Source organism: Gallinula chloropus (genome assembly GCF_964237585.1).
Source record: "Gallinula chloropus genome assembly, chromosome: 1".
NCBI lineage: Eukaryota > Metazoa > Chordata > Aves > Gruiformes > Rallidae > Gallinula > Gallinula chloropus.
This window is the reverse complement of record NC_140085.1, coordinates 181004342-181017873: the sequence shown is the minus strand read 5'-3', so window position 1 is coordinate 181017873 and position 13532 is coordinate 181004342.

The following is a 13532-nucleotide window of genomic DNA, read 5'->3' as shown; positions in this document are numbered from 1 at the left end:
TGTCCCTTAGGATGGGACATTGATGTGAATTATCATTTAGCATTAACTGTCAAATACACAGCCCAGCAGCAAGTGCCAGCGAAGGCTGAAGAACTGCGTGTGCCAACCAAGCCCCCTCCTAGTTCCACCTCTATGTGGGCAGAGGAGCTGGCCACAAAAGATCTGGCCCTATAAATTGCGGCACCAACAGCAGGAAACGTGGCAAATTGCAACAGATGCAGGGAGTATCCAGATACATGTCAGGGTGATGTTTCACTCAGGTTCTTCAATAAACAGCAATTAGTGTCAAATGCAATTAGTCATGAAGGAACTCTCATACTTGGCTGTTAGTGATCACTGCTTTAGGACCTATTTCTTTCCTGGCATCTACCTGGAATATAGAAATATTAAATGAAACATTAATTGTGTACAGAAGGGAAAAAGAAAGAGGCTTAGCAGCTCTATTATGGGAGAAAATTATGCTTTCAGCCAGTACACACAAAAGTTGTTTTAAAGAACATATATCTCTATTATGGTTGCTACAGAACCTGTGTTAACGTAAGTCACTCGGGTGAAACTAGTAATTATATGCCAGTTATGTTAATGAAAATTAACTAGTTTAATCCAAATAGCAACTCTTTCTTCTCTTGTGATCGTGCAGATTTATGAATAATTCAGGCAAAAATGTGTTAGGTCTGACAGCTCTTATTTAAGTACTGTAACATAAATGTGTATGGGTGGCACTTAGGCTGGGGAAAAAGGATGTGAGAAAACTTTCACCTCAGCTTTCTTCATGACATACTTATTCATTATATTCTGTCCTCCCTGTTTTCCCTGTTTGTCTTGTGTCCTCTTTTCTTTTTTTTTTTTTCATTTCTTTTAACTCATCTCCTCTCCCACAAAACCACTCCCATCCCAGACAGCCACAAAGTATCTCAAAACTGACAGGACCTTGTCAGCTAATTACTGTATTTGCTCTGTATGTGTTTTCTCTTCCCTTTTCCTTCCAGGGTTTTTCTTCTCTCTATATAGGATATGAGTGCTTTAGGAGAATGAGTTTTTAGTCTAGACCCTGTTCAAAGACAACCTTCTCCATCAGCCTTTAAATGTCACTATAGAAGATCTAAACTTTAAGTATAGCATGCAGCCATCCTGCAGGATTGCAACGTATCAGCTGAGACCTTGAAACTCAGTGAGTTCCTCAGGAGGATCAGGTTGGGCCCCAGAACAGGCTTTAACACTGTCTGCTCATTGGCTTTGAGGGAGATTGGATTAAAATGCTCAGATCTATCACTTAGCTGCTGAAATATCCTTCTGATGACCCCTGGGGAATCTGGCTGGGGGTCCTGAAGTGATACAATGGGATGAATATCAAGGAAGACACCTTTGAAAGGCATCTCTTGCAGATATGTTACAGTTATATGGAGATGGCAGTGATATTCTGCAAGCCAGTGTTAAATTCTGGTGATGTACTCTCTAGCCAGTTTGACTGAGCAGTAGTCAATCTGATGCCATCATGGCCAAGAAAGATGTACTCCATATGAAGCATATCATTTGAGGATGGGTGTAAACCACTGGGGACATGCCTTTGAGTAGTGATACTAAGCACTGTTGGGCATTGGAGCAAAGCAACTTGTGAAAATAACATGAGGTGATGCCACCTACCTATAATAAAAGAAGTCAGTATGTTGAAAGAGAAAACTAGCTTTTCTCTGTTATTTTGTCATGATAACTGGAATAGAGGCTTGCTCAGTTGCAGCAGAACTCAGCATGCTCTCCTCCAGAAAGATGTTGAGGTGGCCAAGTGGTACTTTGTGAAATGAGGCAGTGCAAGACCTGAAACAAGTTTCTCCAATTCAGGTTGAGAAAGACACACATTTTGCAAAGACTCAAAAAGGTTTTCTATTAGCAGGAGCCTGACAATGGTAGTGGGAAAAAATTTTAAAGGATAGGCCAAAGAAACACCACACCACCAGGCTAACCATGAGCTCAAGAGGTCAGACTATGTAATAGCCTGGCATACAACTTCAAATTATGGCTGAAAGTTACAGCAGTATCTCCCCTTACCAAAAATACAACTAGTGAAACTGCAGGTTTGTTTTCCAACTGACCAAATACGACAAGGGTATTTTGCAGGGAGGTAAGCTCAGTTGGCCTGACCTCCTGTTCTTCCAGGAGAATTTTTTACCTCATCCTTGGCTTTGAATTGTCTTGGAGTAGTGGCAGGGTTGACTCATCAGTTTGGAGGGCCGCCTCTTACTGAAATGTATTTGATTCCCACTTGAAGGCTTAAGAGATAGGCTGCGCAAAACCTCTTGGAGAAATGTGCATTTCACCCTGCGTGTTCAAGGGTAACCTCTCTGTTAAACTGCATTTTATGCCCACAACAGATAGCAATGTTTGATGAAGACTACATTAACCCCATTACTTAAAAAGGACATTTCCAATATTGCCTTACGCTATTGCACACAGTGGAGCCTAATTGTTTATTGAAGTGTGTATATTTCGGGTAAAACTTGCATGTTCATGACTGCCAGAGCATCACATTCACTTGAGGAACAGCTATACTGAGATTTAGAGAAAATCCTGTATCAAACTATGCCACATTTAGTTTCACATCATATACTGTAAATGCTATGGAACCTAAAGCCAGAAAATTTGTCATAAAAGCATTCTGTGTGGTTTGTTTAAGTCAAAATTCTGGTCTTGCAAGCATTGTTTTATTTCAAATCAGAATGGCTTTGACAGTCAGTATTAGTATGACAAAAATGTTCTGTGCTGATGTGATTTGATTCAGGGAATGAGGTTTGGAGGAAGAAGGAAAGGAGAATTGGTTGGTTTGGGAGATAAATTCTTTCTGTACTTCCAGTAGTAACTAGGTCTGATACAGGGATGATGTCCATTTTGCATCACACTCTGTCCATTTTGCCACAACAAGAGCTTAATAAATGCATCTTGGAGTTTAGCATTGAAAGCTTGAGGCTTTTATCATCTTTTTCCTGTGAAAGGGTACAAGTTTTCCTGTCCCTTGGCTTGTCACTCTGGTTACCCTGATAAGATCTGCATCTCTTTTACCCATTTTTTTTCCCTCAAACAGCAAGTAAATTCCTTCTTGTCTGGTAGTCAGTCTCCTCTGGAAGCAACTGCTGAGATGCTCAGGAAAACAGAAATCTCCCTACATTTATTGCCATGAAGTGCCCATAAAGAAGAATGAGGTCCAAAGGAAACCATTCTCCCAGACTCTCTGGGAGCACAGTCATTGTAACTTCTCAGGCTGCAAAGGGTAACTACTTCCTGACTTAAAACTGCCTCTTTCAAACACAAGTCAACCGAAAAAGCACCCAAACCAAGAAATCATGCTTCCAAGGTGCAGATCTTCTGACTACATAAATGCATTGCACTGAATATGTGGAATCCTCATTTGTAGAGAAAACCAAATGGATGCACCTTTGATTAATTACTTTGCCTTACATGGGGTAATAAACACTGTCCCTGTTCAGACTTAATGGGCTGAGTTTGCTGTCACACTCCCTCTCAATATTTGTGGGGCAGCAAGAGAAAAAAAATGTGTATTCCCTTAAACTCAGCAGAGAACACTCCTGCAATCCTACCACAGCCATATTATAAACATTTGCTCAGACTTCTGGCTGGTAAGTACTTCTTGCCAATTTATGTGCTTTTATATACATAATATTGAAGTCTAAAAAAACCCAACAGAACCCATCATCCACTTGGACTGCTCGTATCTTAGCCATGTCACAGTTAATTCTGTAATGATCCCAGTAGCATATGGTGGATTAAAATACATCTCCCATAAAAGCATCCAGCCATAATCAAAGTTATCAAGTGATAGAAAAGATACTTTTTTTGCTTGATAGTTTGTTACAAGAGATTAGCATTGTCAAAACTGTGTCCTTACTTCCTAACTTGATTTTTTTCTGGCTGCTTCTAGCCAGTTTTGCTTTACTCTGCAAGATTAAATAATCCTTTAGTACTGCAAATCTTCTCCCTGTGAAGATATTTATATATTCTAGCCTATTTACTTCTCAGTATTCTTGCTCATAAACTAAACAGATTGAGTTTTTAAGTGTTTTGCCATAAAGCATTTCCTTTATTTTCCTCAAATCATTGCATTCTTTTTTTTTTTTTAATATCCTTTCCAATTTTTCAACACCTGCTTTTAAAAGGTACAGGAAAAGCTGTTAATGTGTATTAGCCCGATCAATGCTGTATAGAGACATTAAGTCACATCTCTGCTCTTATGCAGTTCTCTGCCTTTTGTTCCTATTAGACTATTAGCTAATAACAACTGTCAAAGTAATCACTGTTAGGTCGCCTTCTTCATCACAGAATCACAGAATCATGGAATATCCTGAGTTGGAAAGGACACAGAAGGATCACCATGTCACACTCCTGGATCCACACAGGACCAGCCAAGTCAGAGCATGGGACTGAGTGCATCATCCAGATGCTTCCTGAACTCAGCCAGGCTCAGTGCTGTGACCACTTCCCTGGGGAGCCTGTGCCAGTGCCCGACTACCCTCTCAGTGAAGAACCTCTTCCTAACATCCAGCCTAAAACTCCCCTGTTGCAACCTCATACTGTTCCCTCAGGTTTTATCACTGGTCACCAAAGAGAGGCGATCAGCACCTGCTCCTTCACTCCTCTTCATCTGGAAGCCATAGACCGTGATGTGGTTTCCCCTCAGTCTCCTTTTCTCCAGGCTGTACAAACCTTGGAAGGGACGTCAGCCTCTCCTCATAAGAATTCTCCTCCACACCCTTCACCATCCTCATTGCCCTACTCTGGACACTCTGCAATAGTTTTGTGTCCCTCTGGTACTGTGGCACCCAAAATTGCACCCAGTACTCAAGGTTAAGCCACACCAGTGCAGCGTAGAGCAGGACAATCCCCTCCCTGGACCACCTGGCAATGCCGTACTTGATGCACCCCAGGATACCGTTGGACCCCTGGCTGCCTGGGCACACTGTTGGTTCATATTTAACTTGCTGTCGACCAAGACCCCCAATTCCCTCTCAGCATGACTGGCCTCCAGCATCTGATCCTTCAGTTTGCATGTGTAGCCAGGGCTGCCCCTTCCCAGGTGCAGAATCAGAATCCTTCCAGATTCCTTAACAGATTCCTCCACATATATGTCCTCCACATATATGTGTTCCCGTATGCCAAAGCTTAGATTTTCCATCCCCACTGATAGGCTTGTTTGTGCAAGGGCAAAGATCCACACAGTGAGGGTGTTTTGGGGCTTAGATCCCATGCACAGCCTTTAGGGTTCGTTCTTTGCTATGAGGAAAATCTGGATAATTCTATGGTGTTTATAGCTTTACATGATTAAAATGTGGTAATCAGATCTGCTGTCAGGATGTTAACTGATCGCATCAAGCATTCAGAGGGCAATCGCACAGGCTTTGTCTAGACTAGGGTTTAAATGCGTGTCATTAGCACATATTAGCTGATACATTTTAAAAGTCTGATGCAGACAAGGCATAATGCCTTTAATGTGAAAAGCTGGCTGAGTTAGGCCCTTGGGCATTGGTGTTGACACTGGTTTGTCTATTTTAGAGTTTTAGAATAAGTTAGCCAAGGGCTTGTCTGCAAAGACCAGTTAATTTGGAAGAAGATAGGCTATGAATTTAAAGGGCTACTCCCGGACTCTTAAGGCCAGAAAGAGATTAATTCTCAAGTAGTTGCTCTAAAATAGCTCTGTAAAATAGTATTATACAGTTAACTAGGTAAGTTTTCTGCCCCCTCCACCTTTTTTTTTTTTTAACCTTCCCCAAAAATCTGTTCTCATATGAGAGGCGTTATATTTAAAAATTAACCCTCTGGCACATTTTTGTTTTCATCACTGCTCCTTACTGAATAGAGCTGATGAGCCTGTTCGTGTCTGGGGAGGAGGGTGGAAAACTTGTACACTCTGCAGATCTGGTTGCTGACGTTAAAAGCTGACTTGCATTTCACAGGGGGGGAGACATGGTACGCTTGTGAGAGGAATGGGAGTGGAGCAACAGAAGACCATAAAATAGGATTAAAAATAGAGACTGGAGGGATTTTGTTAGAACCTGGCGTTCCATCAAAAAAAATCCACACAAATCCCAGGACATCCCTGAAGCCTGTTATAAACTAAGAGGGGGAACAGGAAAGAAAAAGTGATAAGATTTTACAGTTAAAATCGTTATTAGGTATAGTATTGAATGAGTGAGGCTTTGGGATTTTCCTTAGCAGTTCTGATCATGGAGTTGGTTCACAAAAGTGTTGGGCCTGAGACTTAAAAGAGGAACCTTCCCAAATCACTCTGCAGTTGGCTCTATCCCAGAAATAAGCTACTCAAATACTACTAGAGGAGCCCCCCCCCCCCCCCCCCAAGAAAAGATGTGCAGCCCTAGCTCTATAGTTGTCTGGTTGATAAAGAATGGTGATGGTAGCAAAAAAACCCTTTTCTTGTCCTTGGAGGCTATCAAGGACATATATTGCTTATGAAAAGCAAGTATTTGCCAGGCAGTCAGAACTTAATTCCACATATCATTTCTACCCCTCCACTGTGACTGGCTCTCACCTCAGTGGGCCTTGTCACTAGGTTAGATGAAGACAAAAAATCTAAAGCCTCCTCAATGCAGAATTTACACTTTTGCCTTCAGAAGAACATGGGTAAACATCATGCCACCAGTCTGAGGCTGATTTGTCTAACAAAGAATTGCAAGACAGGAACTCCTTTGCAGGATGATACTGGGAACCCGTTTTGCACAATAAAACATATTGACAGAGAAGGAAGCCAGATGGTGGCTCAACAGCAGAAGTTTTCTAAAATACATTTCCTACCCTGAGAGGTTCTTGATTGACAGCTCTGGAAACAGGCTTTTTATTTGTCCACAGGGCAGGACAAGGAAGGCATCTAATATTGTCCCAGCAGAGGTGTACGGAAATCACCTGCCATTTCATTTCCATCCCTATGAAGTGCTTGTCTCATCTGTGCAAACTGCAGGGGAAGGAGGCATCTGCAGAATGTACATTTGACCCTGATTTGAGGCCACAGAACTTCTGCTAGTTAAAAGTTTAGTTTCATAGCTGGAATTGATCTCTGATCTGTAGAGTGGATATCCTACTGTCCTAATGGGAAGTTATCCAAAGACCAAGAAGGAGAAAGCAGCCTTTCTTGAAATACAAATGAAGAAGCATGCCTTTGTGACCCCATTCTTACCCCTTAACCTTCACAATGAGCAAGGAAATTTGGAACTATGTAGCTGGCAAAGAGGTTCATCCTATTGCATAGACAGAAAAAGAGCTCATGCTATGTTCAGACAGAATGTTTTGAGGTGATTTTTAAGTCTAAAGAAAATCCTCTGTAGTTTATAGCCATGAGATGCTCTTAAAACAAAGGTTAGTACGGGGAAATGGAGCAACAATGAAACAAGTATTATCCTTTATGAGCACTTCACTGCTCTTCCTCCTTGAAGAGATTTCAATGCAGAATCTGAAATACCTATTGTTTCAAAAGGTTACAGTCAAAAGCAGGAATAACATGGGATTTACAGCCTTTCTTTGATTTTTGTGGTCCGTGAAGTTCAAACGTCCAAAGAAGAACATGGAGGTGCGTGCCCAGGTGAAATGGAACGGGGGCATCATTTGTGCAACACAGAGCTGTTGCTTTTCTGCAGTGCAGAGCTTTTACTTACAGCAATAAAATTCAGGCAGACAATCAGAAGTTCAGTGACATATGTTGGTCATGCAACCAGCAAGTAATCTGTACATGTTCATGCTTCAGACTTCATTTTCTTTGTTTGATGAGATTTCTGTCATACAGGGCCTTGAGGAAAAGCAATGGAAGGTAAACTGGATGGGTCTGGGTGAAGAGCCTTAATTAAAGACTAACTAGTGACACAGCTGTCACACAGTACTGTGCAGAGACATGCACACTAGCAGTGAACAGCATAGTTTGGCCACAGGAGACATCATACCTACGTTTGTATGGCCTCTGTCCAGCCCAATACACTCTAGTTATTGCTCCCAGGTGCTAGGTTGAGTGATATGGTACCATCTAGGCTGTCTTCTTCTGGATTTCTTCTTTCTACATGGCTTCTTCCTCTGAAAAGTTTGAGGTAGCTCAGGCCTTGTGGCAGGCCGTTAATTAGCTGTATTGTAAACAGAAAATGATGAAATATCTGCAGCAAGACTGAGTGGATCCTAATTGAAAAAAGAACCTGGACACTTTCTTCCTAAATTTTCTAAAAGCCTTGAAATGACTTTGTTTGCCAGTTTCCAAAGGACATGGAGTGGCAAAAAAGTGTCCAGAAATAACCACGGTAAGTTTCCAGCTGCCTAACCGATTTGGCTCATACCTGCCCCAAGTTCCCCAACCCAGGCACACAATAACATTCACAGAAAATCAAAAGCTGTTCCAGAGTTTAAGTCATGTGAGTAATTCAAAGCTTTGGGAAGGTTACAAAAAAGTCCCTTGCGAGCAATCCCAAGATCAATGCTACTGTTCTGTGTAACTAATCTAAAGTAAGGTTTTCATTAACTCTCTTTATTTGATGCATTGTGAAACAAACCGAATGAGAAGGTTTAGGCTGGCAAAAAAAAATCCCACATGAGCCCAGCTAAGCAGCACACATCAAGAGCTGAGTAACAAAGAAAATAACTCATGGTACACAAGGTCTCGGTTTTGCAGCTGAGCAGGAGATGGACAAGTTTAAAGCTGCATGTGAGTACCAAGGCTCTTCTCCCAGCAGAGATGTTGGGAAATTACCATTTGGTGCCACGTCAAAGAAGTATAACTCACTCTCACTACTGAAAAGTTCTTGTTTATGACAGATGTATTATTTGACAGTGCACAGACTTGGGGTAGGGCACTGCCACTTCTCTTTCTGAACCACTGAGTGTCTGAGAGCTGTCACCAAAAATACAAGCAAGGGAATCTTTGGCCAAAAGTGATATTAAAGCTACTCAGCAATACTCCAAAATGCAGCTAAACAGTGTATGTTTCCTACCAAGAATTTGCTTTTAAAAACCATCGATACCAGGTTTTCCACTGGAATGTGGACATAGAACTAATGATGTGAGAGATTTTAGCCACTGAAATAACTTCCCAAAACATCTTGTGACCACTTCATGCTCTGTTACAGAGCCTATTTTTTCCTTGTCCAGGTGAACATTTTATCTGCTAAACTGTTGGATAAGCAAAATGTCATAGTGCCCCAGTTTCCATCACTTTGTGCAAGGTTTTATCTATCCAGCATTTTCTGAGGATACACGCCAGACTGATCCTCCAGAGACAGATATAGGTGCACACTTCACTGCTCAGCACTCTTATGGCCACCCACTGCTGAGTTTTCAGATACTACTCAGAAGTCTTTGAATCATACCTTTGTGTAGCCATGATTGATAACCATGGTCCTCTGAATTCAAAGTCTGAGAATCACTCACTTGAGTTCTGCGTAACATAAGGAAACACAAAAAATCCAGGCCTTGAAGTGTAGCACATGGATGGGTAAGACATTCTTCCTGTGCTTCAAAGGAGGTATCTCTTCAGGTCTTCTTAATTCTGACCTTTATCTCCTCTCATCTTGTCTGCAGATTGGTGTGGGTCTGCATATGTGTCTGCGTAAGGTCTCAAGACCATTCATGTGGACTATACCTCTTTTATCTCCTCAGCACATCACACCTGTTTATTTGTTCTTTATATACATCCTGTTTATTTCACTAGAAGTCATATGGATAGAGGGGAACTGCAAAGGAAGAATGTCTACCAAACCACATAACAAAATAGCTATAGGGCAAATCTACATGTAAATGGCAACCTGTCCAATCTTACAAAGCAGTAAGGACCAGCAACCCTAATTGAGAACCCATAAAGATTTATATAAATACATAATATTAGTCTTTTCTGATGGACCAAAAGATCTCAGTTACTTAAATTTTATTCAAATACAAGAAATAAGAACCCAAAACTATGATGCCTGAGATCATGGATTGCCTAGTTTCAGGCACTGACACCACTACAGCACCTAAATGCAAGAGAACAAGGGCAATTCAAGGCTCCTGCCATACGACTGTGGAAGTAGCTACAAAACTTCAGTCTGGCATTCAGCAGGTAAGGGGAAAATCCAGCCTTAGTTCAAGAGGTCCCATTCAGACAGGGCTGTACCTTGTCTTCACAGTCCAGCTGTGCTGGAAAAGGAGAAATAGCTGCCACTATTCACAGAGGACACTTTGCTTTTCAGGCATCATGACAAGGTGTGTAATACTGCAGTTAGTTGAAGGGGAGGAAGCTTAAGGAAAATGCACTTAGTCTTCTCCACAGGCAGCTGCTAGAAAATCAAGGGTTACAATATCCAGCCAGTGCTAACTTTATTCCAGACACACAGGGCTGGAGCGTGTCTGGGGCAGGGATTTTATCTCATCCCAGTTTAGGCTCTCAAGCAGATAGATCTAGTGGTCAGTCTGGTCCAGGATCCTGCATTGCCACCTCGTTAAGAGGGTGTTGAATTTCAAGCCCATCTTCATCTGTGGCTCACTGGAAATGTGAGGCCACAGCTCATCAGCCTTCTCCCAGCCTTCAGATTTTAGTGAAACAAGGGAACACCTGGTAAGTATTGCCACTTGAAGCAAGATTTCCAGTGATGGGGACCACAATTACTGTTGCCTGGGGTGCCCCTAAATCTGTACCACCTTGCTGGTGCTTCCCCACGAAAGCAGCAAGACTCCGGGAAGGTATCAGTCAGCAGAGAACACTGCCACTGCCAACACACGCAGGCAGGCAGGCAGTGATTTATCCCCACCACCTCCGAAAGAGGTAAGTCACACAAAGGTCGTGGTGCTGCAGACAAAGCAAATACCTCGCTGTAATGTATGTGATGAATAATAATGCCAGGCATTATAGCATAGAGGAAAGGAGGGCAAAACGTGTTTCCCTTTGTTTAATTTTTTTTTTGAATGATCAGAATCAGGGGAAAACATGGTTGAGAGGATGTGGGTAGGAGAGGAGTTCGCCGACTGAACTTTGTTCTCCTTCCCTATCCCAGCTTTAAGTACAAAATGTAGCATATGTAATAGATATAGAAATGAGAAAAATCCATAGTGCATACAAAATCTGCAATCCAATAATTTGTATTTGAATGTTTTAGCAAAAAAACCGACTGTGACTACAAACACTTCACAGGCTAATTTTCAGATTCATGAGTTTTTGCTTGGTTTGCCTCCATACTCTCTGAGCTCTTTGCCAAAACCCTACTTCCTTCCTTGCACTGAAATGTAACGCTGACACGTGTCAAACTACTTCTTTTGTATGGGCTTAGGCATACTTCCCCTTTCTGCTTTTTGTAGATTCATACATATTAGACACACATCTTTGGGTTTTAATTATAAAATTAATGTAGACAGCAACCAGAAATAAAGCTGACAAATCTAATTTCCCAAGTAACTCAATATCATCTCAGGATCTCTGAGGAGGAAAAGGAAAAAAAAATATGTCCAAGGGGTTACCAGAATGTTTCTAAAGGGACAGATTAAAACCCAACCAAACAAAAAAGCTGATCAGATTAATAGGGGAGCATTTCCCCAGCGTCAAATTCCATGTTTATCACCAGCCAGGAGAATAGAGTGTCATTTTAAACATGAAATGACTTTTCATACTGCTTCCAATCCCAGACACTTAGGGAAAAAACGCTACATAGATACGTAGCGTAAATGCATCTTAAAAGAAAACACTTTCTAAAAATAGTTAAATAGTTAATGCCCCTATACAGTTCTGTTAGCCCAAATCATGTAAACTCCCTCCCATTCCATAGATTTAATCTGAAACTTTTTTTTCAAAGTGATTGACCTGTCCCAAGTATTGACAGTAAGAAGAGGATTGCTGTAAGGTAGGCAGATAAAGTTGTCAAGTGATTAGACAGCCACACTGAGATCTACACTGATGTGGAAGGGACACAGGTAGCTTTCATGTTCCATGACAAAATGTCACAGACACACAAAAATGATCCTGGATGTCCAAAAAACCCCCAAAAACGTACATGTGAAAATACAATGCCAGACAGCAGCTGGTTGTTCTGTCAGGAGGCGGTCAGAAAATACAAAGAAACCCTGAGAGAACAATGCAATTGGCTAAACAGGAATTTGGACCCTAACTTAGATCCAGTGAGGCTTTTTTAAAACCCAGTTGTTGCAGTTTTTCACTCCTGTGGCTTCCCAGAAAAGAGTGCAGGACTGGGATCTGCACACATGTGCACACCTCTGACTCTCAGGCTGTAATGTTGATGCATCAGGCATGGCAATAATTCTGACCCTGGCGCCTGCTTTGCCCATGCCCTGCAGCAATGGGTTTGTGATGCTGGCGCCAGGCAAACACTGTTCCTCTCCAGTGTCCCCTCGGTTTTCTCTACATTGGAAACTGGAAAAAAATGTATCTTGCAAAATCTTGCAAGGCTGAAATGGAGCTTTGTTTGTGGACAGTATTGTTCTCAAAGAGGGGAATTATAAATGCAGACATAATGGGTTAGACAAAGTCGTAACCATCCCGGGACCCATACCAAGCAGTGGCTTCCAGAGCTGGTGCCCATGTGTTTATTATCCCTTAATTAATTTTTCTCCCATTAATTTATTCCATTTCTTTTGGGAACTAATGCAAATTTTTGGCATCTGTTGTGCCATACAGCAAGGAGCTACACAGCTAGACTGCTTACTGTGAAGAAGTATTTCCTTTGGTTTTGAACCACACAGTTTAATTTCATGTTGCCTCCTTGTATTGAAAGAGCTCAGCTCTGTGAGGATAAGGAGGTCTTCCAACCAACATCAGCAGTGTCATCCCAGGTAATGACAGTCTGATGAATGAATGTAATTTTAATGGTAAGTCTGGATGTAACTGGGCATGGTAGATTGACATATAAAGTTATTACAGAGCTGGTTGCACTAACTTCAATGGCAATCTACTGCCTCCTAAGTAGGCTGATCACAACCTCGCTGTTATCAACACACTGGTTTGAACTAGTCCCCACGTGCAAAATAGCCTGAGTCTTTCTTTTCTCAAGATACAATATGCAAGCAGTTGTAAAGCAAACCGGTCTGCAAAGATTCAATATATCTAAATATGAGGGTCAAACCTTAGTCTCCAGAGAAGCTGGTGTCCTTCTTCACTGCCATCAATCAAGAAGCCAGTATCTGAGTCTAATATGGAAAATCAGAAGAGTTGGCTGAGAGAGCTTTGGAAGAAACTCAGAAAGCTCTTCCCAAGGCCACAGAGCAACTGAGAAACATCTTCATGACAGAGCGCTCCCCGAAGTCCTCAGCTTTCTTCTGAAGGACTGAGCTGGAGCTCATCTATGGATTACCCAGAAGCCCAGCTCAGCCACGTTCACTGAGCCACTCGTCCCACCTAAATTAAACAGAGAATGGCTCAGCAGCCTTGAGGCAGACTGGACACTTGCATGTCTGTGTCTTCCCTCCTGACCATCAGTCAAGGGCAGGTATATAAAGACTCTTTGGTGAGAAAGGGATCTCAGGACCTGAACCTTAATGCCCAGTGCTCTCTTGTGCAGTCA